The following is a 24,806-nucleotide window of genomic DNA, read 5'->3' as shown; positions in this document are numbered from 1 at the left end:
ACTTGTTTATTTTTGCTTTGCATTTTTATTTCTTCTTTCCATTTTTAGCTGACATCTGGTTTGTTTTTTCTTACCATGATTTTAATGCTAAGCTGAGTTGATGGCCAGAGTGTCATGTCAGGGAGCAAGGGAACTCAGCCATAGGCTGAAGGGTGCTGTCTGGCAATAGGACTGAATGACAAGCATACTTCAACTGTTCTATCTCATAGAGAGGTTCAGTGGTAGATGTCAGTATTATGACATTTCAAAGTATAATATGCTGTAGTGCTGAAGAGCCATACCTACTGTTACTTACTGCCCTGAGATATGATCATCACACACAGCACCCAAGTCAAGTCTCTGCAGTTAGCCGTACTGGGGTGTGTGACTCAGCAATAACCCAGTAGTTTCCTTTTCTATTTTTTTTCTTTTTCCTGGTTGAGTAGCACTGACTGAATTCAAGGTGGTTTTCTTTGTGTCGGGGAAACAAAGACTGATGCTTTTGTAAAGATATAATTGCTGGTTAGATTATCTCCTTTTGCCCTTTCCACAGGGAAAACGCAGCAGCTTGGCATGCTGACAAGACAACAAAAAGCTAGTTTTTATTATCCAGATGGATTCGTGTCTAATATAGTATGATGTGGAAATGGTTTTCAGCTAATTCATGCTTGGAAATAACAGAGCAATGTCTTCAAGAGCCTGACTGTGTCCAGCATTTCACTAATGACTGGAGTTGCACTAATGACTCTGATAAGTGAAGCTGAACCTACAGACCATTTAGAGAGTGGAATGAGTGTGGGTGGTGACTGGCTTACTAAGTATTTCACACCAGGAACATAGTGCACCAGCTTTCTTTGATCTGGGTGGAGTGCCAGGACTCTGGGCCAACGCTCAGTCCTAGCCGTTTAGGGCTGGGATTACCTGGGAGATGCTCCTTGTTTGCAGTGTCACAACCCCTGATCTGGTGACGAGGGAGCTGGAGGGGGAATGCGTCAGGAAGACGTCTGTGGCAGTACACTCTGTATTGCAGCGTGCGTTTGCTAACTTGCTAGGCAACGTCTGAACACACACTTTCTCAAGTGTTTGGGAGGAGTTGAGTTGATCTCCTTTGAGCTGGGACAGAACAGAATGGCTCTGATCCCAAATCGTTATTTTGCTGCTGCTTAATTAAGAATGGGAACAATTTATTCATTAACTGAATTTGTCCCTCTTCTCTGTTTTAATTTGGAAAAAGCAATTAGGGACTGAGGCTGATGAACTAGTGTGTAAATACACAAATACCCAGTCACAAAGACCCGTGACATTCCTTACAGTAAAGGACATTAATGCACTTGTAATGTAAACTTCCGGCAAGATTTCTGCTACAGTTTGTAGGGATGAGGATATGCAAAGTGAGCCATGGGGTGCAGTACAGGCAGCTGCACTTTACAGAGGCCAGGCCCTTGGACAAGACCAACGTGCAGATGGGGCTACATATAAAGTCCTCAAGTCCTGTGTTAATTTAGCAGTTGCTGTCCATGTCCATCCCTGCAAATAGAAATAAAGGGATTTCCTTTCCTTTTTTTTTTTTTTTTTTTTTAAACCTTTATAAAGCCCTCTTTGGAAACAGAGCTACTTGTCCTTTCAGATGGTCACAAAACCATCTTCTTTGGATGTGTCTTTATTATAATCTCCAGTAGACTTTACAGCATCTCCCCTCTCCAATTCCAACCACTTAGTACAGGTGAGAAAAGTACTGACAAGGTGAATCAGCAACTGGTGGAATCCTGCCCAGGCACCATTTAAAGATAAATGTTACAAAAAACTGTAATGATTTCTACAGTTCTGGGGATCAGTTGGCCAGCTTTGGTCAAAAAAGGATTCTAGGTTTGAGAGGTCTTAGGAGCTGGAGGGATAAGCTGCTGAATGGTCATTAACTCGGGCAGGCAGAGTCGACTTTTAGAGTCTCTAAAGTAAAAGGAAAATCAACTCAGGGAACTGATATGCATAATTTCCTTTGAATGCGTTCTTCTGCTGTTGTTTCTTATAATGGACCACTGATTCTCTGTTTAATTTTGTAGTAGAGGTTTTATAGTTAACTTGCAGTCTCAAGTCTTATTTTTCAGGGAGTGAGTTCAATCATTTAAACTTTGTCTCTGACTCTCATGTGACAGATTAGGCACCTGCTCAGGACTGTAACCAGACATTCTCTATTTCCAAAGGATTTTTCTTGGCTCTTTCTCATTGATGCTAGATTTTAGTAGCAGCCAAAGGGAGTTAATAATGACTTAGCTACTAACTTAGATCCTTCTTCAGTCCTTGGTGAAACTAGCCTTTGTGAAACTGCGGACTCGTTTCACTGTTATTTGTCAGTAGTCTTAGTGGGGTAGCACCTAAAAGAGAAAATGAGAGTAGAGCTCAGCTTCCATCTGTTGAACAGCCTCCTTCTCTGCTGGGCAATCTGTATGACAAAAGGAAAGAAATGAGGCAAAAATAATTGGAGGTAAGCAGGGAGAAATCAACAATAATGGGGGCAGATATTGAATAACCATCTCCTTAAATCTTATCCTAAGCCTGAATTTTTCTTCAGCTCCTTTAGAGAGGATCTCTCTGGCAATCAAATTAGAAGTGGGAGCTAAAGACAGAGTGTGCAGTGGAACAAGATGGCAACCTGAAACCTTGGAACACTTTTCTCCCATGTGGAGAGGAATTCTCATAAGAATCCTGTCAGGAGAACAGGTAGGGAATGGCCTCAGAAAGATCATGAAGGGCAGAAGGTAACAGGTCATGAAGGGTCTGAACTTTGGTGATTTTTCTATCAGCTGTGTCAGTGACAGAAAGATTGAGCTTTTAATTACAGCAGGATTCAACTATGCGAGTTGTTGGTGCAAAATATCATCAAAGACCTGTATTAAATACATTGTCAATGAAGCTGAGCTCAGTCTCAAGGGAAGGCACTAAGGATAAATAGAACATGAATAAAAACTGACCTTAGTGAAGATACACTACAAGGCACTCTGCTGAGAGGAAGGTGAAATTTGTAAATGAGAAAATGGAGGGCTGACTCCATTTTATTAAACACCCCTACCGTCTTGACTTGTGACGGCCACAAACTGAAGTAACAGAATAAAATTAAAACCAACACTGCAACCTGTGAATGTCTTTCTTCTGCCAGGAAAAAAAAAAAAAAAAGAAAAAAGAAAGAAAAGCTTTCAGGTCTCTCTGCTGAAGCAATTGGTTTTTGAAGAGCTTTTTTTAAAAGGTAAATAAATAAAAATAGAAGATAATGACATCTCCTTTGCATAGGTGAATAAGATGTTCCTCAGTTGGTTTTATGACTCCTCTTCCAATCCTCTCTGGTGTTTATGTAGCAGACAGCAGCAGAGCAGCTGCTCAGTCCTACCCTGGAAACCTAACATGTGGAATAAGTAGACAGAATGAGCAAAGGGAAACTTGAGGTGTAACTGGGCAGTTGAACTTGAGGAAAATAAAAAATAAATGTTTGACATAGTCTGTGTGTTAGTGTCCAGCCAGAGTTCAGAAAATATCAAACTCAGCAGTCTGACTTTAAGTGTGACAAAATCCTGTTTAGGAAGGGAATCTGAAACCTTAGTTTCTCAGGACCAGATCCAGAGAAGGATTTAGACATCATGACATTCAGTACAGCAGTTCCTTTCTGAGATTCAAGAGCTTGGTTACAGTGTAGGAATGCACAGAGCTGACTTCTGATCATTATGTAATGAATTTATGTGTCTAAGAATAGCAGTCACACCAAATGGAGGAGATGAAGGTTTGAACCAGACAACTGGCAATGCTGTTGAGAAAGGAGGATCTTATGTTCCCTATATGGCCTAGATTTAGAGAGCAATCTCGGAAGTGGCATTTTTGGAACAGATTCAAACTTTGAAAGTATTTCTGGCAGATAAGTGCCTAGCTTGAGGTTTTGAGTAAATTTCTCTAACATTTCATGATATTTGAGAAGGAACTATTACCTTTGTTTCATGGCTCTGTGTTAAAGTGTTAAAGATGAATTTTAAGATGAATTGTTAAAGAAGTGTTAAAGATGAGTTTTGACCTTCAGCCTGTAGCAAGACCATAAGTAATTCTCATATGGGAAAGCTTTGAGCATTTCTTAAGGCTGGGTCAGTGTGCGCAAGGTTGGAAAGAAAGAAGAAACACAGTATGATTGACAGGAATACCGACTAAAAGACTGGATTTTTCATAGTTTTCAATGGTTTGCTTGTTCTACTTATGAAGGCAGGGGCCATGTACTCATACAACTTTATGTGGAGAATGTGGGTGGGAAGTTGGTATGCCAGAAGCTAGCACATTCAAGATGACTTCTTCAGTGACATGTTCCCGCTTTACATTTTATCATAAGGAATAAGATCAGTGTTATTTCAACTTATAGCACTAATAGAACCCCACTGATGGCTCAGGTGGCCTAAAATAAGATAAACTGAAGAGCAGACGATGCTCATAAAATGGCATAGCTATCTGTTCTTTGGAGAAGACAATATGACAAAAAAAAATTGATAACCATAGTCTGACATACACCTGGGTTGCAGCAGTCAAATAGGTTGTGAAAACCATCGTACTGTTCATCCTAAGTGTGCTGTGGGCCTTCTTCTGCACCCAGGGTCTGCAAAGGCATCTGAGAATTCTCTTAAATATCCTTCCATCATCTCACTTTAATATGGGAAGTGATGCAAACACTTGATCATTATGATTTTCAATGACTCATGGTCAGCAACAAAAAGTTAAATTGATTACCAAACCATCCTTCAGGAAATACTGATGGGTATCCTCAGGAATTTAAGTTAGGTTCAGGTAAACATCTCTCACACTGGTTCTTCTGATGACTGGAGAAATTTGGTCCTTCCTGCTTTCTGTTTCTAACAACAAAGGCTCTGTTCTTGGTTAAATAAAAAAAAAAGCAACTACATGGTTGGTAATAAAAGAAAAAGAAGCCAAAACCCTCCACCAGAAAATATAATGATACACCAGAAGAACCATTTATGCATTAAAAACCCTTCTCAATTTTCCAGAAAGCATCCAAAGCTCATTAAAAGAGGCTTTATTTTAGTGTGGTTGTGGTTTTTGTTTTCTCTCTTCTTAAAACAGCTTCTGTCACAGATGAATCAATTTCTCTGGCATTTTCAAGCACATATTTCCTAGCAGTCAGTCTAATACCATCACAGGAGGGAGCATTTAACTATTGCTATTTCACCTTTACTTCAACAATGAGAAATTTTGCTGTGCAGTTCCCATTGATTAGAACGCTGGTTGTATGGAAATGTAGTCATAATACAGCATGAAGAAAACTTCCTTAGTGCCAACAGATGGATGTTTTTAATGATGTATCCCTCTCAGTCATTGCTCAGTGAAGTCTGATTTAGCAAGGTACGTTCTTAATTTTAAGTCATCTTATGGGCCTGTGTAAATTTGATACACTTCTCAGATACTTAAAGGTAGGCAGATTCTGATCTGAGTCCTAAGAAATACACAGATTCAGAATAGTCATTTCACATCTAGTACTCCTCTGATTCTACGACTGCTCATGCTGTAATACTGGGAAAGAAGATGAGGCAATTTTCTCTGTGAGGCATTTTCTTGAAGAGCTGAAACAAAGCTTGCAGAAAAATGGAAGAGAAAGAAAGTACTGGCCTTAGAATTGGTAAGGGCAGACAGAACTGATGCAGAGATAGTCCTGAGTTAAACTCATCTATGGTAGTTAAAGAAGACAAACAATCCAGGCTTAAATACTGGAACACAAACTTCTGATTGAGCTATTGCTATGGATGTTGAAAGCTGATAGGAGAATGGAGCTGAATTATCTCTTGTTGTTACAGCATACCCCAGTGTCTGTGAAGGCATCACATTTATGGTTTGTTTCATGAGCTAAGGTGAAATAATGCTGCCAGTAGAGTATATCTGATTTACATGGATTTTGTGTACTTCTTAGGTGCATTGTAGAGCAAGGTTTTATTAGACACCAGAGATGTCTTTCCATCTCCTCCCTTTTTGAGAGAAGTAAGCTTGGTGATTATTCACTATATTATTAGATTATTTTGGCTGGTTTATCAGGTTGAGTAAACTCACAGGTTAGATGAGCGTCAGGGTGAATGCAAAGAGCAGCAGATGTCCACATCTGTGGTAGGAGTGACTGTACTCTGCATTGGCAAAAACAAAAGCACAGCCTTCTTTTGCAAGGTCAACATTTTCTGTACCCCTATGCTCTGTAGCACTGCCTGCTTTTTCAGAGCTCAGTTCATATCATCCTCCCTATGTAGTGTAGCATGGCAGAAGAACTTGGACACTGAAGAGTGTTGTGTAGATGAAGGAAAGTTATTAGTGTGAAACTTTTGGATGTATCCTGACTAGGCGTTAAGAAACTCTTATTTACTCATTTTCTTATAGAGCCCCTGACCATGCCACTTGGCCTTGATGAGACTGTTTTCCAATCTTTACAGGAAAACAATGCCTACTAAACCTATGACAAGTCTGAATTATTTGCTTTCAAGAAAAAGAAAAAAAAAAAAGTAGTTGCTTTCAGCTTCAGACCTATCTGGCATTCTCATGGTTGTTGTGCATATCCTTTTTTTATTTTAAAAAAGTACAGAAGATGAGAAGACTGGAGGGTAGTGCTCCAAGACAAATTTTAGTGGTTATTACTGTAGCAAATAGCTGGATTTGGTAAACATATGAACAAGACTTTTTTATTCTCAGCACTTTTTTTTCCCCCCACAGAAGAATGTGAGCCAGTCTTTATTAGGTGTAAATTGTGTATTACTGCATCAAGAGAATGATGTCGATTTACATGGGATCATGGCTTGGCTCACTCAAGCTCTGCTCCTCCTTTGCTGGACAACTTTGGAACTGTTAAGTGGCATCCTACTGATTCCTTCTGCAACCCTATTCCTTGCATCTCCCTGACCCCAGTTTTTTGTGTTTCCTGATCTTGAAGCACAATGTCTTCATTATGGTCAGAGAAAAGGCATAAGGAAAAGGAATGTCTTGATTTGTCTCGTAACTGCATTTCTTACTGGTATTTATTTCAAAGTGCAATTACAGGAACGGAAATGACTATGCAAAAATGGCCTTTTCCTACTAACAATCTCAGCTGCTTGTGTACATTTGAGTCAAATCTGCAGACCTTTGTTGACATAAGTTTTATTGCAAGTCACATTTATTTTCCAGTCTCTGTTACAAAATAGACTAGCAGGAAAGTCTGTCTTCAGAGAGTAGTAAGGAACCAGAGGGACCAGGAGAGCAAGTCACTTCTGTCCATTGCTACTTCTGTAACAGCCTTTGCTGCTGAAACTGTTAGCTTCTCCTGCCCCCTTGTGCAGGCTTGTGAACACTGCCAGCAATTTTTTTCTTTCAGAGATCTGCCAAAGAAACAGCTTAACAGTATAAGCAATTATAAGACCCTTGTGATATAGCAGTTGTGTTGAAAATCGTTTTGCAAAAAAATCTTTTAGATAGCCATGGGAATAACTGTCCAGTCCTGCACTGGAAAATCTCTCAAGTTGCTAGAAAAGATTTCTTGAGAGCTTGGTTCTCCAGGCTGTAAGAAGTAGAGGCCTCTAAAAGATGTGCTCAGATTTGAAACTATTTGCCTCCAAGGATGTGATCTGAGGGTTGGTGTTTTTGGTTTCCACAGGGACTAAGTGTGGAAAGGTCAGCTGAGCCTTCCTGCTCATCTATGTAGGACACTGGGAACAGCTCTCCCCTCCCTGTTCAGCATCTGTTCTCTGGCACATTACTGGGTCCCACTGTCACCTTTATCTGATCACCTTATCTGCTCTTTATCTGATCATTCTGCATTCAGACATCTCAGCTTAGATGTCTGCTCTCCCGGCCTACATCTCTCAGTATAATGATTTTTTGAATATTTTCTGAGTGCATTTAATTGGAAAAAAGAATATCTCAAACAATGTGGTGATCAAAAGGTGAGAGAAGCTGTGATGTGTAGGTTTCACACTGTTTTTTTCTCTGATACATTCCCTATCAGGAGCAGCTGAGGGAGCTGGGATTGTTTAGCCTGGAGAAGAGACAGCTTGGGTGTGACTTTATTGCTCTCTGCAACTACCTATAGGGAGGTTGTGGTGAGGTGGGAGTCAACCTCTATTCCCATATAACTAGCTATACAACTAGAGGGAATGGCCTCAAGTCATGCCAGAGGAGATTTGGGTTGGACTTCAGGAAAAACTCCAAGAGAGTGGTCAGACAGTGGAATGGGCTGCCCAGGGAGGTGGTGAAATTACCATCCCTGGAGGTGTTCAAGAAACAGTTAGATGTTGTACTGAGGGACATAGCTTAGTGGGAAATATTAGTGATAAGTGGATGGTTGGACTGGATGATCTTGGAGGTGTTTTCCAAGCTTTGTGATTCTTTGACTTAATGTACAGATTTAGATATCTATACCTATCCCAGACCATGCTCAGAAGACATTTTGTTTTTGGCAGTGCTAATGTAGGCAAAACTTCACTGAGGTTGATGAGAGTTCATTTGAGCAGAGGGTTATTACAGCTGAAATCAGGAGTCTGGTATTTCATATTTTCCTGTACAATCAGAATAAATGTGGATTGATCTGTGCTCCAAAAATATCACAGTAGAAAATACTGAATAATACTGCAGCTTCCTTATTTTATTTTTGAGGATCAAACAGCTTAAGGACACAGACCAGGTTAGATAACTAATTCTATTAACCAAATAGCTATATTTGTTATGGTCTTAAATATCTTTATGCTTGAGGTGCAGCCGAACTGCCTTAGGAAAAATAACAGCAATAATATCGAACTTCTCAAGAGCAAACAAATAGGGCAATAGGAACTATCAGAAATTCAATCCTATAATTCTTTTCTAGGGTTTAGTTTTTTAGTTTGGGCCTTTTTCATCTTTCTTTGCATAAGAGAAGCACCAATAACGTCCCCTCCCTCAATTCTCAGATCAAGGGCATAATATTGCAGCTGTTATTACTGTGAACAGGCCCTTAAGATATATAGGGTCTCCTAATCTCTAAGCTGGCTTTACTTACTGGAAAATATAGCTGAAAGTTACAGGACACCATTTTGTTGGGGAAAAATCCTAATAAAGAAAGGCACAGAAGAAAAATCCACTAACAGCTGTTAAACAAAAGGATATAACCCTCTGTGTCAAGAAGTCCCTAAGCTTCTTGATTGTTGAAGCCAATAACTTTCCTGGGGAGGTGTAATAGTGAGCCTGCTCTGCTGCTTCTTTACCTGCTTATGCTACTGCCAGAAGTCAGATAATCAGCTTGATGAATCTTCAGTCTGATCCTGCAGTTCTGTTCTTCTGGGTCTCTTCATCTGAAACTTGGTGGGATCACAAAAGCTGTGACCTAGAGGGAAAAGAATTAAACTGAATGTAATTTACACACTTTCTCCAGCGCCAAGCAGAACTGTTTTCAAACGTACAAGTAGCAATGAAAACAGTGTTTAAAAGAACAAAAAAAAAAAAAAAAAAGAAAGAAAGAAAAAAAAAAAAGAAATAAAAACTACAAATGAATTAATCCAATCCAAACTTTAAATAATTGAGCCTAGAATGATTGAGTGTCGTTGTTACTGCAACTTTTTTTAAGGCCTCAATTAAGCCTTGAGAAAGAGAGCCAATGCACCTTTAAAACTTTCTGCTTAATCAACTATAGCGAATGCTCATTTAATGATTGTCTTTTTGTACCAACAAGAAGTAACAATGCTTTTAGCAAAAGAAATGGAATAAGAGAGAAATTGCCTAATCAGCCCTACTCATGCAGTGCTTTGTGAGAGAGATTATTGAATTTTCAGTCTCTGCAGAATTTTAATGAAGCTCCATCTCGCTGGAAAATCCAGCCCTTTGTCAATAAAGTTCAATAACTCGACCACCCATGTAATAAGATGTACCGGCTGAAATCTTTCACTTGCCAAAGCCAGAGCCCTGCAGGAATCTCCCTGAAAGTTAAAAGTACTTATTAGTATTGTGTATTTTCCTGCAGTCTGTGTGCAGTGGTATTTTTATTTAGTGTAGTGAAAGTCTGTTTACAGTGAGGTAAAGAAAAACTTCAAATTTGTCTCAGTGTGCTGGTTGCTATTCTATTAGGAATATTGCCCCACTGAAAGCATGTACAATGATCTTGTGTTTAGGACTACATCTGTTACACAAAGAGAACAGTAAAACACTTCACTGAGTTAAGAAATAAGTTACAAGGTACTGAAAAAGACAGAACTATAAGCGTAGGAAATGAAAAGCATTTCATTAAAATCTCAGGTGACAAAATAAATAGGCAGAGAAATTCAGAAAGCTACTGAGTAGCAGAATACCTTTGCATCACTGCTGATGTTTGGTATCAGGGAAACAGGGAGAACACAACTCTGCTAACTTAGTTAGAAACTGGGTATTCACTCCCCTCAAAATGTAGTTAATTTGGTTGGATGTGTGTGGAGAGTCTTAGGAATCTATGAAAATTTGAAGATTTAAGAAATCAGAAAGTAGAAGGTCTTGAAAATTTTGAATAACTGGCCATACAAGGAGCCTCTCTGCTTAGGTGGTTTTTAATAGAAGTTCCATTCTGAATCTACAGGATCTTTTCTTGCTAAAAGTTTCATTGTGGCACTATACTACTCCAATGGCAAACTGGTTTTCATTGATTGTCTTTTTACAATGGAAAATCTGCTGGAACTATTTCCAAGCTGCTTGTCCTCCAGAATTCACACTTTTCAAAGTGGAATTTTTGTAAAGGAAAATTCATAGACAATGACGGGGAGGTAAGACTTGATGAGAGCAGTAGAAGAAAGCTCAGTAGTTTGGATGAGAGCACATGCAAGCTATCAGAAAACAATGGAATGACACTCAGAATTTCAGTGGCATATTTGCAGCAGCTAGAAGTTCAGAATCAAGCCTCACATCAAGGCTGTGATAGAAATGAAGAGAAAAAGCCTGCAATATGCATATCACAGCATGCAGCAGAGTCGGTATGAAGATATCCTTGTTCAGGCATAAATGAACATAAGGTTAATACCATAAGGTTAGATGGATAGTGTAGACAGGAAAGTAATTAAAGATACCCAGAGAATGGAGACCGGGCAGTAAAAGAAAAGCAATGCAATGGCTAGTGCCTGTCTTATGTAGACAGGAGCAGCCCAGAAATATTTAACAAAGGGCCTGATAAACTATGGAAATCTGTCAATCAAAACAGTCTCTGTAGTTGCAGTGTTGGAAATTGCTTTGGGGAAGAATGATTTTCTACTGCTTAACTCAAAGCCTTGTGTAACCATGCCGAATAAGCATTAAAAGTTTCAAAGTGATTGCCCTGGAAGGAAAAGGACTAATGACTGTTGAAACCCTGGTTTTTGGTAGCAGTACAAAGATAATGTTTATAAGTTATATAGGAATCTGAGATTCTTTCTATTCTGACCTATATGATTCAAGTCATCCAGATAAAAGGAGGTGTGATTAACAAAATAATTCTGTCCCAAAACTTGTCACAGGTAGTATTACAGATCCTTTGGGAATTTCAGGAAATTCAATTGTAAAAACCAAGAAAGAGAACAGATAAGCAATTTGACAATAAATATTCAGAAATGCTACTAAGATTTGAATCAATGGAATACCTAGTGTACCACTGGAAGAAAGAAGGACAGAAAGAGAAAGAGGCTTGGAATGCATGAGGAAAAGAGAGATGATTCTGGAAGGAAGCAGTGTTGATGGTCCTGCTGAAGAGTGGCTTAATAATATGGAACTGTCCATCATGTTAGAAGTTGTTCTAAGTAGAAAGATTATTAAATACTTGCATAAGAATTTTTTTTTTTTTTTTCATGTCCAGACAGAGTAAAACTCAGAGAGAGATATAAGAGGAACATTATTCAGTTTTAAAAGAAAATACTTCCTTCTTGAGCATTAGTTAGGTTACAGTTGGGCTAGCAGTCAGTGTTTCAGGGAAAGGAAATTTATAAATAAAATGGTGGAGAGAATGGGTTTTAGAGATGTCAGGAATAGGCTGGTAAATTAGTGTGAAGGAAGCAGCTACTTTAAAGGTTGTGCAAAGCAGGAAGGATTTAAATGAGCAAAGACTGGAAAGGAAGAAAAAAGAGAAAAAATACCAGAGGAGGAAACACGTGAAAGTTAATATTTGAGACATAAGATGTGGCCTAATAGCAGTCAAAAAAAAAAAAAAAAAAAAGAAAAAAAGAAAAAGGAAAAGAAAAAAGGATAGTCAGCAGGACCAGAAATAAGAGAGTGTGTAGAGAACAATGAGCTTGCATATTCTAGTGTTTGTTTGGTAGAATCAGATAATTGCCAGAGCATTTGTGGTTTATGTTTTAGAACAAATGTCTGGGAAGTGTCCGGGCTTGATCTTGCTGAGCATATTAACCATCTAAAGTTAACTGGTTGTTAATGAACCTCTTCCCGCCTAGCTGCCAACTCTCCTAAAGCTGAGAGTCTGTCTCCTGAAGTTCAGAAAAGATGCAATATGTCACTGAATGATCACACTAGATCAGTCAGAAAATATTGCACCTTGCAGGTGTTAATGGGTAAGATTCTGTGCTTCTGTGGAAAGGAGTCTGAAAAAATCTATCTTAATTGCTTCATTTAGTTTTACTCTTCATTATCAAAAATTTTTACATCTTATGTCCTTCATATGGAGATATTTGTTTGAGAATAACAGCCTGGTGCATTATCCAGAATATATACTATTTTCTTAAAATAAAGAATCCTTACTGAATGAAAATATATAATTTTAAGTAGGTGAATGATTAATCTCAAAGTGTTTGAAACTGAGGGCAGCTGAGCAAGAAGTATTAAGGGGACTGGATACCAAGGAGGCAGAATTCATTTTGGTGCCCAGATACTCCTTCAGAAGCAGCTTATTTGTTCCCTTAATACACAATGTTTTCATATCATGATTAGCAATAAAGAGACAATAAAGATTGTAAGCCAGTTACATGTGAAATGCATGGCTTTCTGAGAAGCAACAATGTCCGCTATGGGATGTCAATACTTCCAAGACAGAGATTCTGTTGTAGCCTCTCAGGTGTTATGTGATATAGGCCATTGTGGATAATTATAGATCTGAGATTCTATTTTCTTTCCTGGAGAGGCACAAATAAGCTGTGAATAGATGGATACCTTGCCAAGTTGAAATTGCAGGGGTTATCAAGATTTAATTACATTAAATGTAAGATATTGCAACCTTGTTAACAGCATGTCTGAAAGGTAAGAAATGCAAGTTCTATTTCTAGGTTTTCTAAAGTATTCCTCCAATATGAGAAACTCATGGATCCAAACTTTGTTGAATTTGCTCTTGCTGAGAAGAATTTAACTTAAGACACTTTACAAAAAGTAAAGCATATATCTCTGGAATAAATGTTTATTCTATCTCTTCCTATATGCCTCATTTTATATCTGTAAGATACATTTTATGTCTCTTATGTAAGATAATATGGGAGCACAAAGATTAGTAATAAAATAATAAAATGATGCTAATGAGTCTGCAAAAGTAAACCCTGCTCTGAAAATAAATAGATTTGATAACCTATAAAAGCTGAAGCTATGAAAGTATATCTTTAGTATGAAACTGGGCAGAGCAGCATCAGTGACATGCATAATACAGATCAGCATGATGATAGAAGATTAATTTTTTTTCATGGATATGTTTTTATCAAAGATACAGCACCATTAGAGAAATCAACATTGTAGATGAGAGCTTGGGAGTACTGTCAACCTTTATGAACTAATATTTTTGGCCTTGGATACATTTACCTCCAGCTCTAAAATAAACATTTTCAGTTTAATGCAGCTAAGTTGTAGAACTGTAAAATGCTGATAATTCTATTACTTTTCTTATTTATTGCTTATGAATTCTAATTTTCCTTATCTACCATGAAAGGCTATTTTATGATTTTACAGAAGGAATACTGAGAGATATTTCTACCTACACCCTCTCATGACATGCTCATATTTTCCCTAAAGGGGGACATTTCAACACACTAGCATTCTTTCTCTGCAGTACAAAAACCAAACAAGTTGGGGAGGCTGGAGGAAAGTTTCTTGTTTTTGAAGTTGGTAGGAGTGGTTTCAAGTACTAGCTAAAGGCTTGGATTATATAATAACTGCTAGCACACATCATCACAGGTGTTTCAAATGTTTCATTTCCTTCAATTCTGAATCACAGTTTTCAGAATATAAAAAGTGGTGTGAGCTCTATTATGTGGATGAAAGTGCAAATCACAGACTTCATTCTTCCTCTCTAATTGTCACCCCTATCTTCACCACACTGCATAAGGATCTTTGTTTTCAATACTAAAATAAACAAGTGCTTAAAGATGTTGGATACTGTAACAATGACTAATGTCCTACTTATGAATCTACTTCTATAACTGGGTGTCTCTCTTCTCTTTTATATTTGGTATATACATATCTCCAGTACTGTTTAATGTCTCCCTGTATTGTTCCCCTCCTTGAGATGTGACAGTGTTAGCTGCCTGCTGAAAGTAGATGGCACGCGAGCTTACAGTAGAATACTGTTATCTTTTCTTTGTATTATATCTCAGCTTTTCTTGATTAATCCTGCGCTAAAGTAAAACAATGATTTTTTTTTTAATTTATTTTTATTTTTATTTTCTTGGACTCACTTTATCCAAAAAGTATTTTGATTTGCATGGAAGGAAAGATTATACTGAAGGTGACTTACATAAGAGAAAGCTGATTGAAAAACACTCCTTCAAAGTGCCTGGTCATTTTAGTTTTATATTAAACATAAAATCATTTCCTTAGTCTTTTCAGCTATCCTTCTATGCCTTTGGTTTGAAGAAAAAGAGGTATCACTTAATAGACTGTAAAATCTCAAGAATGTTTCCACTTCTAAATCTGTTGTTTTAAAATTGAGGATAGATCCTAGGAAGAGTTAGATGTCTACAGTTCTGTTGGGAACTGGGGAGAGGCTAGCAAACTCGATCTCATTGCTGCATCCCTCCTGGGGATTAGCAGAGGACAGCAAGGAGTGGAGCAAACAGAGCAGTTGTTCTCTGGCTGATTATTGTTGCTTTAGGGGATCTGAACCACCCCCAGGGAAACAATCTGTAGATCAGCACAATTTTTATATATATAAAAAAGTAATGATATACACTAATGGTGAAATGAGATGAATTACCACTAGGCAGAATCTTCAAGGGTCATTTGTGATTTGGTATTCAGAGAAGCTTTTGAAAGACAATCTATCTTTTTCATTAATCATTAAATTTTTGTGTTGTGTAGCTTTTTTTTTTTTTTTTTTTCCCCACAAAAAAGTTGGAAATGCAATATTCTGTTTTCCCCCTGTGCTGTATTTAATGGTGTATTTTAAATGTGCAACTTGGACTTAGCTTGCCCTAAAATTCTCCAAAGTTTGTTATTTGTAAAATAATGCTCTTGCCCTCTCCAACCTTCTATTGAATGAATAGCAAAGAGAAAAACTGAGGAAAGGATCTGAAAGTGTCTTGTATCCTTGCTCCTAACAAAAATCCACTTACCATGGGGAGACATTTTTGCTCCTTAAGCAGGACAGGGGGCTACTTCCAAACTTATATACTTAGTGAAGGCCCATCTTCAACAAGGTGGCTAAAATATACGTTACTCAATGAATAATAGATATGAATGTGTGTTTACACACTTAAGTTTTAAGCCACCCCTGGAAAATTTAACAGCTATATTTGCCCCACTAACCTGAAATTCTACTTAATACTGAAACAACTGATTTGTAAAGAAAAGAAATTATTAGCTACCACATGTGAAAACTGATATGAATTTCATAACTACCTGAGATTTCTGGTGAGCTTTAAATATTCTCTATTAGATCCATTTGTCAGAGAGAAAAGAATAATTGTCATAACTCATGAGAATAATGTACCTTTTCTTTCCTCAGTAGAATTCCTGCCTTGAACTCCATTCTTCCTCAGGTAACCTCTTTCTCTGTGATGATAAATATACTCCTAAAGATTTCCTATGGCTTCTGACTTTGAGAAGTTCAATTAAGATATTCAGTTATCGCAACTTCTAATGAATTAGGCAGGGTGTTTTTGCATTTACAATTCAGAGGTGTCTCTTTCTATAAACTGGTTAGTGAGAATAAGCATTTCTGAATTGTCAGAACAATTTCATCTAGTCTATAAGCTGTTATAGTCTAGAATTTTAGAACAACTTAATTATGTGAACATTGCAAGGGTAATAAGAAAGACTGCTTATTGCTGCTCACAGCAGAGATAATACATGATACATAGAGAGACAAAGCTGGCAGAAAGTTACTACTTGGTCCAGAGAGTTCTCAGTTCTGAATCTCCTGCATTTTTAGAGGTATGGGCATGTAAATCTGTTCACTGTCCTGTGAATATTTAGAGATGGAAAGCCTTCTGGAAGTGCCAAGTGGTGATTAAGTCAATGGATATACAGTAAAATTTGTGGCTCCTCAGGGGAGGACCTGAAGTACATAACTACTTAAACTATTATTTTTATAGTATTACATTTAACTTAGTCTGTATATCCATATATACGGTCTTGAAGAAGTCACCCAGTGTTAAAAAGTGAATCAGCAGATGCACCCACAGAAGGTAATGGAACCGTGCAGGCTTTTGGCAGAACCACACTTGACTCATCTTTTGTCTTTTTGGCTTATTTATCTTGTTTCTTATGCAAGGCTTCTCACTACTGTGAGAAATAAATGTTTCAACATTTCTACTTTCTTCCAAGTGGTCAGGATCAGCTTTTAAAAACAAAACACTACACACAACAACAACTGATGAATAAAGGTGTTTCTGGGAAGTTGAAGAGACACTGATTCTAGGCTGAGTATTGCCATCTGATTTGATCCATTAATCCATATCTATGCTACTCAGGTTCATCAAGAGATCAGTTTTATGCATAAAGTGGCTGATATGGCATACAAAGTAGCGCTCAGTAGCGAGACTAATATTTGAGTCCCCCTGCCCAGCTTCTGGTTTTGTACTCCAGGGTCACTGTCAGTACAGCCATTTTATTGTGTATAGCACAGCTGTATTTTTCAGTCATTATGTCTCAAATGGCCCTTTCGGACTCTGGTGTCATCAAGTACCCCCTGAGCTTTGCACTCCTGGAGTGTGACATTGTCAGCCCCTTCATAAAGTAACAGCTGTACTCCAGTATCTACTGGCCTCTTGTGCAATTTCTGTGTCTGTAGATTGCTCTGCTTCAGAAGTCTGTGTGAGAAATGGGTCTGACTGCTCTTATTTCATACTGTCATTGCCTATTGCACTTTGAAAGGTATATAGAGCATAAGAATATGTGGTTAGCATGCCACTGAGCCTCCAATTTCCATTTTAGTACTGCTAGATGTCACCTCTTCATCAGTGGCTTTGGAGAAAAGTATATGCAATGAAAGAAGACTGTCCATTTGCAATGTGATATTCTTGTTCAGATCAGAATCTGTCTAAGCACTGTGACTGTCACAATGACTTACAGGCTAAGTAGAGGAAGATGCACTTTTTTCACATTGTCACAATCCCTTTCCATTTTCTCTTTCTTTCTTTCTTTCTTTCTTTCTTTCTTTCTTTCTTTCTTTCTTTCTTTCTTTCTTTCTTTCTTTCTTTCTTTCTTTCTTTCTTTCTTTCTTTCTTTCTTTCTTTCTTTCTTTCTTTCTTTCTTTCTTTCTTTCTTTCTTTCTTTCTTTCTTTCTTTCTTTCTTTCTTTCTCCTTTTCTTCTTCTTTTTTTTTTTTTTTAATTCTTTTTTTCTGGTGTTTTGACGGCTTTCAGATTAGAGCATGTTGTAAGACAGATGTGAAACCCATTGTGTCATGGAAACCACCATCCAAGAAGGGCAATTCTAGACCTAGGCTTAAATCTGATTTAGCATACAGCTGCTATCCACAGAACTGGGAAACATGTTGAGAAATAAAGAAGACATCATTTCTGCTAGTATCTTAACTCAGAAGGGTATTGGTTGTGAAAGTACACAGTGTGCTGATTGAATCTGTCTGAATGTGTGCAATTGCACTCTTCGCTCATTCAGACGTGGTGATGAAAAACATCCTGTTTTTTCTTTTCTCCTTCCCTCCCTGCAGTGTGACTTTTTCTGTGCCTTCCTCTTTGCAGCCTCTTTGCAATTGGCCTTTGGCAAATGAAAACACTGCCTGTAATGATTATAGTCAGAAAAATTTTGCAGATTGTAATAGCCTTTCTATGCAAACATATGCTAATATTTCTCAAAATGGGTGTTCTATACGAGGCTGGGTAATATGCCAAAGCTCTTTGCCATCCACAAAGGATGTGGAACTTTTTGCTTGTATGTTATTTCCACAATAGTGAATCAGTGATGTGTTACCAGTGTATACAAATTCCATATTTTTTTTTCATAGTAACTTTTTTTTTTCTTTTTTCTTTTTGTAAAAATGCTTATTTCTCTTTATATCAAACCAAAGCACCCAGAAAAGTAGACCGACTCTGTGTATGTGGTGGCTGTTACAGAGGAATGTGTTTTACTGTGCATCCTGGTTTCAAATTTCTTTCAGTGCTTCCTTGTTGAGTTGCAGTATCTCTGAATTTTACAGATGTATTGCTAAAGCTTACTTGTTTGCAAAATATGCCAGACAGTGGAAAATACCACACAAACTGAACTGTATGTACAGCTTGTATGACATATGTGTCTCAGTTCCCCAGCAAGTCACTTGTTTTATCAGCCATTTTCTAATGTTTGTGCCATGGATTCAGTGTTATTTGGCTTTGACTGTTTTCAGTCTCTTCCTAAAATTCCAAATGGGATCATATGAGTCTTCTACTCAATCCTCCACTCCTTATTTGATACCTATTACAGTGCTGGCTCAATACAAAAGTGAAGCAGGTACTTATTTCCTAGGTCTGGGGAACCAGTATAGACTTACTGTTTTCTTTTCCAATGTCAGGACTCTGTAATTCATCCAGCCCCATCCCTCCTTCATGAGACTGCTGCACTCAGTGTCCACTGCATTGCCTGAACCTTTGAACTTAACACCACAATGTTCTGCTCTTCTGTAACTGACTCACTTTTTGTCTGCAGGCAAGTTGCATTAGTGAAGGCTTAATATTTGATATATATTTCAGAAACAGTGTTAATTATAGTCTGTGTTTACCCCTTCCCTCTTGCAACAGTGGTGTTTAATCAGTAACATTTAATCTCCTGGAACTAAGTAATCAAGTCTAAAAAGCAAAAATGTAACTACTGTGGATGCTAGAGGCAAAAAACACTGAGAAGAGGTGGAAGTGAGATAATTTTGGTCATACTTTTTTGGTGTGTTTTATGACGCAAAAATCATGGAACAATTGTGGACTATATGAATGTTATCTTGTCTCTCAGTGAGAATTATGACAAGTAACTATGAATTCCCAAATTAAGACTTCTTTTAAATCTCTCATTGGGTATGCACATATATATGTGTGAACGCAAATGCTTTGTCCCTGAATTGCATTAATTTTAAGTAGCATGCTTAGAAGTTAGCAGGCATTTGTTTATTCAGCAGGGTGGGTGACAAGAAAATACTTCCAGTGTGATTGAAAGAATGTGAAATCCATTTGTCAAATGCTCAATAAGGTGAATGCTGGAGATACTTAACAATTTGCTTTGATGGTGCTGTGCATTTTCTAATTTATTGGAAGCTTGCTTCTTTCATAAAGTAAATTATGTATCATTAATCTTTTTGGGAAGCTGGTGTCCTCAAGTTAATTTAGTGATTATTTTCTTAGATAATCTACCTGCTAGGAAAGTATGATTAGATCAGTATAGGAAAGTAATCTAGCCATCAGTGATTTATGTACATGCACATACAATAAGCACCCCACCACACTTGACCTCTCCTCTCAAAGGCACTCACATTTATTTTGGGAAGTGAAATATTTTATTTCAGATCTTCTGGCACTAGATGTTGATACCAGCTAAGATTTATAATGGCAAAGGGAGTATGTTGATTGATCTCCACACTCATCTACCTAAACATTTCTGAAATGTGAGGAATTAGTACTGATTCTTCAAAAAGCTCCATGAAGCCAATGCCATGAGTCAGTGTATGCTGCAAGAATGGGGTTCTAATCAATGTTAGAGGGACCAAATGACTTTTAATTCAAGAAATCAATTAAGCATATGCTTAACTTCAAGCAGGTTTTATGCCTGTGGTAATCAGCTCCCTCAGAACCCATGTGTCTATATGGCAGAGCACTGGAGGCTGAGGAGGGTTTGGAGACTCTCCTACTCATCCAGAATTCACATGAGGCTGCTGCAAGAAAGACTGAAATGTGTGAAAGGCAGTGAACTGAGCAGACAGAACCTGTTCCTGTTCAACTTCTAGATAACTGCTTCCAAGCATGCTCCTGCAGTGTATGGACATTCTAGAGCTTCAGTCCTCACAAATACTGGGTAATATGCTTCAGTGAGACCAGTCAGTGAACTTGGTCTCATCTGCAGCCTTGAGGCCACTTGTGCAAACAATACAAAGTCAGATACTGTGGTCTAAGGATGCAGCAAAGCTGACATTCTGTGCTTCCCTGTAGCAAGAGGTTGTTGAATCAGACCCCGTTCAGTTTACCCTCATTCAGCTTCTGGCATTAGTAACATTCTTTGCTTCCAGCATGGTTGCATGTCTAACCTGGTGTTCCTGTTATAATAATAAAAAAGGGTGACAGGATCTAGATGTGTTTGGTGAAAACTATAGCTTTATGAGAAAGTAAAATGGTTTAGAGAAAGTATGGTTCTGCCTGAGTCTTCTTCCCAGCTACAAGCTTTTTAAAAAATAAATAAATAAATAAATAAAAACAACATAAATAAGTGTTTCTCTGATAAGGTCCATTTTTGCTGCCTTTAGCGAATTTCCTGGTTCCAACTAAAGCTGGAAATAAAATTAGCGATACTTTCCAGTGGCAGATATTTCTATCATGTTTTCAAGCCAAAGGGATATTTTGGTTGAAAGTCTCTTCTCAGGAGATTTGCTGCCTGATGAGACAGACAAATTGCTTGTGTAATACTACAGAAATTAAAAGGCCAAGCCTGCTCTCCATTACCGTCATTCATAACACATAAATGACAGAGAATCACACTCTGTTTTGTTATACCACAGAAGAGTACAGTCCAAAAGTTTAAAGAAATAACTGAACTTTGGATTGTCTATATGGATTTGATTTTTGAACTTTTAAGGTTTACTTGTCACTGAAGCTAATGTGTTCCAGAAAAAGCTGCCTCCCTCTGTGACCTTCTACTCATTTTTAATGCCTAACTATTCTACTCTATACCATTTTTTATTTCACACTTCACACCTTTGTATTTGGATGCCATTGGGATGAATGCCTTGAGAACTGATTGAATTCGAAAGACTCCAACTTTCTCCCTAACTTCTATTTTACAGAAACCTATTTTTTGCTGCAGCTAACCCCTTGAAGATTGCTTTTTGACAGTAGTCTGCAAAGAGTGCAGCCTATTATCCTACAGGATCAAAAGACATATATTTTTTATTTTTTTTCCCAGTGGAATCTTTTCTAATCTTAGTAATCATGCTAGCTCTCAAGTACTAACCACACTAGCTCGCAGCTACTAGTGATAGTTGCTGAGAATCTGTATACAGAGTTGAACTCACTGGAGCTTTAGTTCTCAAAGGGTTATTTTCATTATATTTTCACCTTGGGGGATGTAGCTTGAAAGATAGCTTGGGTTATTTCATCAGACATAATGTGATAAAATTGTAAGTATCACTTTGAGATATATAGACAAATATTATATGGCTCCCTACTGCCTGCTGTAAAGATGACAGAGAAAAGTCTTATGTTGAATAAAATGCCCGAATTACCTGGGTGTTTACAGGATCAGGTGGTGCTCATGTATATCCCAAATCCCCTTGCTCTTCCAAACTCCTCTACACTTTCCTTAGGCTCATAGATTTTCCTCAATCAAGTTGGAAACAAATGAAAATGAATATCTCCTATTGGCCTTGCAGTATGTTAAATGGAGGATCACCAGTCCTGGAACAAGAAGCTGAGCTGTTCCTTCACATAACTGTTTTGAATCATCTAATTCAGCTATGTCCAGCCTTGGGGCCACACACTGCCCTAGACATCTAGTAATGTAGCCCCAAAGATCTCAAACTTTTATAATAATTATGGGATTTTTAGCAACATTTTTCTTGAGTTGATGGCGTGTTACTTGAACATGGACTGAGTTGGCAACAACAGAAGCCTGTGGAAAGAAGGGTCAGTGCAGTGCTAACCTCTTGCATGTGCCACACATACAGTCAGAAATACTTTTAAATGCAGATTGATAAAATCACTGAAAAAATGGCTTCATTAAAAGGTACAGTTAAATCTCTTGATTGGTATGAAGCAGTACAAATTATGTTTAAACAATTTGCTTTAACCTATGTGAGCACATTGGGTACAACTACTGAGGAGTACCAGTGATGTTCAGTTAAAAAGAGGGACTTATTAATAGAAGATGATGCAATTGCTTCTGGCAACTTGCACTTGATGAAATATTACTGCATTCTACATCAAGAAAAAGGAATATTGTCATGCAAATGTCATCAAAGCTGTGAATTTCATATAGTCCAGGTGATTGAATTGTCACCAATTCCTGGACATTCCTTTAAAAATGGATGTTGATTATAGAGACATTGTTTACTTTTCCAAAACAGTGTGGCTAAGACAGGGTAAAATACTAAAATGATTTTATTATTTATGAAAGGAAATCAAGTCATTCATGGAATCAAAAGGAAAAATTCTGCCAGAATTTGGAAAATGAAAAATGGCTCACAGATTAAGCATTTTTGGTTGATTTTACTGCTTATTTAAATGCATTAAACATGTGTCTTCAAGGTGATACTTGACTCATCCATGTTATGTATTAAACCATAACAGCATTCAAAATAAAACTCAAATTATGGCAAGTTACAACAAATAATTTTATGAATTTTTATGCATTCTGATGCACTGGCTAAAAGGTCTTCTGAAATGCATGTGCATTCTGATATATTGGCTAGAAATATTTTCACTGTGAACAGTGAAAAACACACAGCTGTTATTTCTGTTTTATTACAGGAATTTGAGAATAATTTTCAAGATTAAAAAAAAATCATTATGTTTTTGGTATATTTGAAAATTCATTTTCAGTTGACATAAATTACCTGTGAACTTTCATATGGAATGTAGAGAGTTGCAGTCCAACATTCAACTCAAACTAAAAATTGATCATATCTCTTTATCAGACTTTTATAAGACCTAACTTCCCAGATAAAAATATCCCTTGCTTCACAGTCACACCTTATTAATGTCATGGCTTTTTGGCCATATGTGTGTTTGTGAACAACTACTTTCAAAGATGAAAAATGTCTATCAAATACTGTGGAATCTCTTTCCCCTTGAAACTATACCAGTTCACAAAGTTTTTGAATGTGCAAATCTGGAAGGGGAGAAGAGGAGGACGTTACTGCCCCACAATTACAATGCTACAAGAGAAATGGGAGAAAAATCTGGTTTCAGCTAACATTATATGTACATTTACTGAAATTATACAGACACTGGAAACCAGATCTCCCCTTTGCTGGATGGGTGGCATAACCATCTGTGTTTCTGTGGATTTCCTCACACAGCAAAAGCCCTAAAACACAGGTGTTACAATGCTTGATTCTGATTGCAAGGGCCAACTCCCTTTGAGAGTTTAGCACTGACTTCTGCAATAGCTGGATGTTTTATAGTTAGTAATTACAGAAATTATCTATTCTAATTTGCATTTTGATGTTCTCCATTCTCTTAGGTGAATAATGATAGCTCAGGACTTAATTATCACAAATGCATAGCTTTCCTGCCTCAAATTTTAGTCTGTTCTGCTACCTCTGTCTCTCATCTGCTATGCTCATCTCCACTGCAATACAAATGGAATTTATTTGCCTTTCCTACCTTTGCATTCCTAAGATTTCTTTCCACAGTGTCCATGGCTGTTTTGTTCTCCAAGTGGTTCTGGTTTGTGACGCCACTCAGTAAAACTTCACAGAAGCAATGTTTTTCTTCTTCTTGGTGTCTTAGCCTTAATGTAATATATAAATATATAAAAATATAGATATAGATGAATATATTTTCTCTCTCCTTTTGAAGCCTTTATTTTTCATAAACCTTTCCTGGATGCAGAGAACATGGAAGAGTAGCCCTAAATAAGAAGCTGCCAACAATGCAGGACAGGGGTTCTCTGGTTCTGTGAGAAATTCTGAACTTGAACATTTGTAACTAGGCAAAATCTGAGGATGAACAATGATGGCCTAAAGTTTTCTGATTACAAGCTATCTCATTAATCCTATGGATTCTTTCATTTCTTTTCATGCTGGCAGTCCTCCAAAGCTGGTGTTGTAAGGCTGAGAGATCTGGGGCTGTTCAGCCTGGGTAAGACTGAGAGGGTATCTTATCAATGCTTAGAACTATGTAAAGGGCGGGTGTCAGGTAGATGGGGCTGTGCTTTCTTTGGTGGTGCAAGACACAGTGGGCATAAACTGGAACACAGGATATTCCATCTGAATGTGAGAAAAACTTCTTTATTTTCAGGGTGACAGAGAACTGGAACAGGCTACTGAGAGAGTTTGTAGAGTCTTCTCTTTGGGAGATATTCAAAATCTGCCTGGACTCTTCCCTGTGTAACCTATTCTAATGAAAGTGCTTTCATAGGAAGGCTAGACTTGGTCCCCAGAGGTCACTGGCGGGTAGAGTGGTCAAGGAGGGGTTTCACTTGCAGCACAGAGCATGGATTTGCCACCATCCTCCCGTTTCCTTTCAGTTCTTGCTTTCAACTGGGAAAGGCAAAGACGCTACAGCGTAAGCCTCCACTCTGGAACCAATCTTCTCA

The 24,806-nt window shown here is 37.7% G+C and overlaps 2 long non-coding RNA genes across 3 annotated transcripts in view; one reads left to right on the top strand and one right to left on the bottom strand.

Annotated features, from left to right (window-relative positions):
• Nucleotides 1-24,806, top strand: part of LOC107315131 (uncharacterized) — a 67,166-nt gene that overhangs the window by 250 nt on the left and 42,110 nt on the right. The window contains exon 2 of the long non-coding RNA XR_014946742.1: nt 15,866-15,896. This is a non-coding gene — a long non-coding RNA (uncharacterized LOC107315131). The remainder of the gene's footprint in view (nt 1-15,865; nt 15,897-24,806) is intronic.
• Nucleotides 1-24,806, bottom strand: part of LOC107315073 (uncharacterized) — a 45,059-nt gene that overhangs the window by 13,623 nt on the left and 6,630 nt on the right. The window contains exons 3-4 of one of the 2 annotated variants that reach the window (XR_004307375.2): nt 9,207-9,325; nt 2,027-2,419 (exon numbers count right to left, since the gene is read on the bottom strand). This is a non-coding gene — a long non-coding RNA (uncharacterized LOC107315073). Of the gene's footprint in view, nt 1-2,026; nt 2,420-9,206; nt 9,326-24,806 lie in introns of those variants that run through there. The other variant, XR_001555785.3, reaches the window with a different exon arrangement.

This window comes from Coturnix japonica, chromosome 5 (genome assembly GCF_054131305.1).
Source record: "Coturnix japonica strain WE chromosome 5, WE-NBRP24, whole genome shotgun sequence".
Lineage (NCBI taxonomy): Eukaryota > Metazoa > Chordata > Aves > Galliformes > Phasianidae > Coturnix > Coturnix japonica.
Note: the sequence above shows the minus strand (reverse complement) of the source record. Positions and strands in the feature narration are given on the sequence as shown.